Raw genomic sequence first — 6,000 nt, 5'->3', positions numbered from 1 at the left:
CGACAAGCGGGCCCCATCTGTTGGTTTCGCTGTTTTCACGACCAGATTCCAGCATCAGTGCTCCGCCTTATGTATTAGGCGCATTTCTGGTGATTTTTTGTGCCCTGGCTAGAATGTGGTACCAAGTTGTTACCCTAACTCTAAATGTGATGGTTTTGGATAAATAACTCATGCGCGCCCGCCGGTGGCCATCTCCCAGCTACGACACACCCTCCCCACCATCACCACATCAGAATACTGCCCCGGCTAGCACCTTTCCCGGGGTCACCAGTGAGTCGCATCACCACGGAGTCGCGAAAGCACACGTTCGCAACGCTCAGAATCTCCTCTCCTCTACAACACGAGCCCAAAAGCAAAAACTTTCTTCAAGCCGTGAACAAGCAATTAAGGCTGCTGCTCTCATTCTTGGTGTGCTCCCTATGCTCCATGTCGAAAACATCAATTTTCAATGTTTCAAATCTTCTGAAGAAAAATTGTGAATATTCACAAGGAATGTGACTACATCCCCTAAAAATTTCAGGTCCAAACTCGAAATGTACAATGAGAAACAAAAGACAAATTCAGATGTGAATAGTGTCAATGTTGCTTTTGTCTTTTTATGACACTATTAATGCTTTATTTCACTTTTTTTTCTCAATGTGCTTTTAGAGTTTGGACCTGGAATTTTTAGGAATTGTAGCCACATTCCTTGTAAACATTCATATTTTTTCTAGAATTTTTTAAACCATTTGAAGTTGATTTATTTGAAGTTGGAGCATGGGGAGCACCCCAAGAATGGGAGCATTTGATATTTGTTGACGTATAATGTGCTGCCTAGTCTGTTCCATCAGATTGGACATTTGGTTGCATTGGCTAGAGCATGCACTTCTACATGGTATCGGAGCCAAGAGATCTTGAGTTCAAGCATGCACTTCTATAATATTTCCCCGAGCTGACTGGCAGTAACCAGTAGTCGCTCTATTTTCATTTACTCTACATATTACCTTTGTTTCAAGTCAAACTTTGTGAACTTTGATCAAATTTATACAAACAATTATTAATCCACAATTTCAAATCAATACCATTAGAATTAACATTGAATATATATTTATTATTGTCAAAGTTTGTATTATTTTCTATAAACTTGGTCAAACCTTATAAATTTTGACTTTGGTCAAAGCTAATGTGCGGAGTAAATAAAAATGGAGTATTACAGATATGTGAACAGCTTCTGGTGGGCAGACCCAAGGCAAAAGCTTCTACACCTAACAACGTTTGCTGCTCACCGTGTCATTTGGGTGCATCAGTCCTCTCTTTCGAATCAGGCACTGGCTTGATTGAATCATGCGTTGCTGGAACTGGTGCACCGCTTTCTTGTTCCTCCAAATCGAAGCATGATCCGTTTTCTCTGCTACCTCCTTGTTTGCAGAGAGCTACTTGCTCTATACTCTTCCCCCAGAGAACATTGTACAGACCGCCAACCATCAGCGCTCCACTAATTACACTGTTTATCAGAGGAAAAATTTCAAAAGAATTTCCTTTCTGGTGTAGTTTTTCTGTCTAACAAGAAAACATTAAGAAGAAATGAACCTTCCAAGGCTGACCGGTTCTCCTATGAGTAGTGACAGAATGACCGTGATAACCAAAGTTAGGGGCACTGTCATGGACAGGAATACTGGGCCGCACCTGCCGATTACCCAGATTTGCAGGTAATTTACCAATGCGGAAACAAATACGCCCTACAAGTGAAGTAATTTCACAGAGATTAGCATTTTTGTTTTCTACTTCCACGGTAACAGTCTTCTAATGAATCAACGATTTGCTGCTGCTGAGGGGATTCTTATACTTACACAATAGACGATAGCGACAAGCCCTACATCCAAACTCAGCTTCCATCTTGAAAAGTCTCTCTCCATCACTAGAGCCATAAAAAAAGATTGAACAGTCGCAAAGACAAGCTGAAGGCTAGTGTTAAGCAGTATGGATGGATACTCCTCCAGCAATGGGCCCTAGAAAGCAACATGCAGGCTAAATTTAGGATGAATAAATTAGCATCACAACATGCCCACACACACTTGAATGTGTAACCTGTGCACACAGCGAGATGCATACCTGAAACACTGTCCAAAGAGCAAACAATACAGTCGCAAGAGACTGCAGGAGAATTCCCAATATCCAGCTCCTTGAGGGATGAGTATCAACTTGACTCGCGTGGTGAAAAAGATGGTAATGGACAACAGATTTGAGCTCCGGTCCTTGGTATAACGTTAGTACAGTAACACCAGCCGCACAAAGAACTATACCAGAAACTTTCATAATCCCATGGAAGCGCTTTATTTGCAAAGACTCCATTCTACCATATGGAGAAGAACAAATCACTCCCTATTACACGGAATTTTTATCATAAAAGTTCACATTGTATATAAAGCAAGTCAAACTAATTTCCAGTCCCACTATCTTTACTACACCATGTTCATCAATGCACTCACATCTACACTAAAGTATATATGTTTAGACTACTAAATACTAATGGTAATGATCAGAATTGGTGGCCGTGCGTTCACTTCTTAAGTTATTAGTAATTACCACAGATGTCATCCTTTTTTAAGAGGATGTACGAATGGTTGATTCGATTTGTAGGGCGTATTTTTTAGATGATCTTTCTAAAGTTTGTACGAACGCATGGACTGTCTGGCACAAGCATTTTATCCATTGTAATATATAACAGGAAATAACTTCCGTAGCAGCAAGAGCATTTAGATCATATTTTTTACTAAATTCGAAGAAGCGCAATAAACAAATTTCACAATGGTACTCAATTAGTGCGGATTAAAAAATTGGTACACCCTAATAAGTTAGGGCTGTTGGTCAAATGTCAGATGAACATAACCAATAGGAACTGATTAGCACTCCTACTATATATAATTAAATATAAATCGCTGTACTATTTTATGGCAGCAAAATTAATGAGAGAGAAAGTTACCACTCAAAGGTGTTATCTCCACCCTTTAAATCACTTATAGGTGATACTTCCAATCGTTCCACACATAACTCAGCTAGTGATATCATCTGCTCCCACTCGCACTTAGTTTGATGACATATTTAAATTGTACTCCCTCCGTCTCATAATATAAGACATTTTTGCAAGCTAACATAGCTTGCAAAAACATCTTATATTGTGGGACGGAAGGAGTATTTACCACAAGGCAAAGTAGAAACTAGCCTTAGGAAGTAATTCAGTTATCATTAATAACACATACCCCAACAGAAGAGCCAAAATAAAAGTTAAAACTGGCAGGAGATTGATTACTGCAGAAGCAGAAGCTGCTGAAGCATATTTGAGGCCAACACATGATATGTTAAAAGGAGCAGACATCCTGGGGAAATGAAACAAGAGTATAAGATGTATAACATTAATAAAACAAATGAATCAGTTTAACTAAGAAATACCAAAGGGTCTATTGTACGATGGAAAAAAGATGGTATGGTTAATACAATAACTATTTCCATAATTTTTAGCTTTGCACAACACCTCCGTAGAAAGTTGATCAATTAACCTAAGAAAAATACCTACTTTCCCCACAAAGATGAACAACAATTTTTGCAATTAGTGTAACAATTGGAAATATATATTAAATCTGGTAAAACCGAAATTCTCTGCCAGAAAGGACAGATTGCCATTGATGAAGGTGATGAGTATACTACACTAAAACCAAAATGACCGAGCAAGGATTTAATGAAATAAAGGAAATTTGTATATTGCAAGGGCACACAAAAGAGTTTCAAGCATATAAAGTTTGGATAAGAACAAACATAATGATACAGTTATGGTATTGGATAGATATCTAACAACTTCATGTCACCATTCCCGCATTAATACTCTCATCCCAATAAAATACAAAATTTATGAGAAAATAATGCGCTCTTGCAAATAATATTTTTAATCTAACAGTGCCATTTGATAAACAAGAAGAACACATGTATAAAAACATTTCTGGCTTGTACTTTGACCTACCCATATAATGCATGCACAAATAGCTTCAGACAGACTTTGTATGACATTTGTGGGGCCGTTTTCCTGCAAAATAAATCTCAGTGCATGCTTCCTAGATGGCATCCAGATCTAGGTAACTAAGAAGCCAAAATTCTGCATACCTTTCAATCACAAAAGCAATGGGCAGTAAGAACATTGTGGCTATTGCATGCCTGTAGAAATTAAGAACGTATGTACTTGTACCTTCGTTAAAAGCAGCTTTGGTAAGTATATGCATGACTCCATAGATAAACCTTAAGAGAAATGAAAGAACATAAGGTGTTGTGTTTCCCATTACTATAGTTTGTTAGAACTTCAAAGATGATTGCTTATATACCACTACTTGCCCATCAAGACACGTCAAACATTCGGCATCAGGATAATTAATCAAACCCTCACTGTCATAAGGTTGGTTCAGATTCATAATCCACTTAAGCAAAATATATTTTATGTATGCTTTACTATGTACATACCACACAAGTCACTCACTTTAATCAAGGTTAAAAAATGGCATCAAACTCTTTTTAGGTCTAACAAGTTGGTTACATCATACCAGCAGAACATATATTTCAACAAATTAGGTATATCAGTCACAAGGTGCTTGTGTACTTATTAGAATGCATGATGCATCCACTCAAAGCATATATTGGCATTTATTTGAATAATCCCAGCACTTGAACATTATTATGGCACGAATGAAAAGTCGTGTATACTGGTAGTATTATTCATCTCAGGTTGTTCATCTCTCTAGAAAAGAAAGTAGGAACTTCATAGTACTTCAGTTGCAGTTAAAAACTAAAGCATATTAATATTTGTAAAGGAGAAAGGATTCAACAGTTCCAACTTTCAATCTCAAGGTGACTCAGATGCTTTTTGGACATTCCCTGCAAAAATTATACTCGGTGACTAATGCTCAGTGAGTCATTTCGCATTGTATATTTCTATAGACATTATTATATTTGAAAGAGATCTTTTAGTAGACACATTATACAAATGCATCTTTGGAGGGATCAATGGCAAAAGTGACACATGATGTGGAAAAGGAAGAGGACAGTAGTAAATACTTGCATCTTTATGAAGGGTGGAGTGCTTAGTGGCATAAGTGGCACATGATGTTGAAAAGGAAAAGGGCGGCAGCTAAGGACCAGTAAAATGGTCATAGGAAAAGTTGCATTAGTGTCTACCAGCAAAAGGGCCCGTGCATTGCAACGGGAGAAAAAAAATCATAATGTCCAAAGGCTATGACAACATTTTGCTGCGTCACAGATAAAATTTCAGTGAACATTTTGTTCAATTTCATCAACATTTTTTAATAAAGGAAGTTTTTCAAACAAACCATGAACATTTTTTCATTTCCAAACATTTGTTTTCAAAATTGCTAACATTTTTTGAATATGCAAATATTTTTTAAATCCACAAAAAAAATTATGACTTAATGAAAATTTTATATAAAAATTCGTTTTTAAAATATTTTGAACTCTTTTGATGTACCAAATTATTTAAAGGATGAAAAACAAAAAGAGAAAATAAAAAATAAAAAAAAAATTAGAAACAGGCTGCCCGCACATGGGCCGGCCCAAACGGGCGTGCTGCGTCTTCTCGAAGCACGCAGAGTGCAGTATAGGAGGCCCTATTCCGTGGGCCGGTCGGAAATTCCTATGTGTGAAATATTTTTTGTCATTTATAGGTGGCATCGATGGTAATATTTGCAACTTTAGTGTGACGATTTATGTGACCTACCACAAGAAGCACTCATGACTCTATTATTAGATATAGACTGCCATGTAAACGACACTAAATCTAGAACAACACTTTCATTCTGTTTAAAGAATAAACTGCCATGCTTCTAAAAAAATGGTTTAGAGTAACTTTTTTTTTCGAACATCAGTATAGACGTAAGCGCTCATATACATGCGCATACACTCACTCGGCATATCATCTTGAGACTTACGAAGTTACCGTAGGTCACCGTAGACGTCTACTTTCAC

The 6,000-nt window shown here is 37.3% G+C and overlaps 1 pseudogene; it reads right to left on the bottom strand.

The window, feature by feature from the left end:
• Positions 1-221: 221 nt before the first annotated feature.
• LOC123186620 (WAT1-related protein At5g64700-like) lies at positions 222-4,307 on the bottom strand (annotated as a pseudogene).
• Positions 4,308-6,000: the final 1,693 nt, after the last annotated feature.

This window comes from Triticum aestivum, chromosome 2A (assembly GCF_018294505.1).
Source record: "Triticum aestivum cultivar Chinese Spring chromosome 2A, IWGSC CS RefSeq v2.1, whole genome shotgun sequence".
Taxonomy (NCBI): Eukaryota; Viridiplantae; Streptophyta; class Magnoliopsida; order Poales; family Poaceae; genus Triticum; species Triticum aestivum.
This window is presented reverse-complemented; position numbering and strand designations above follow the sequence as displayed.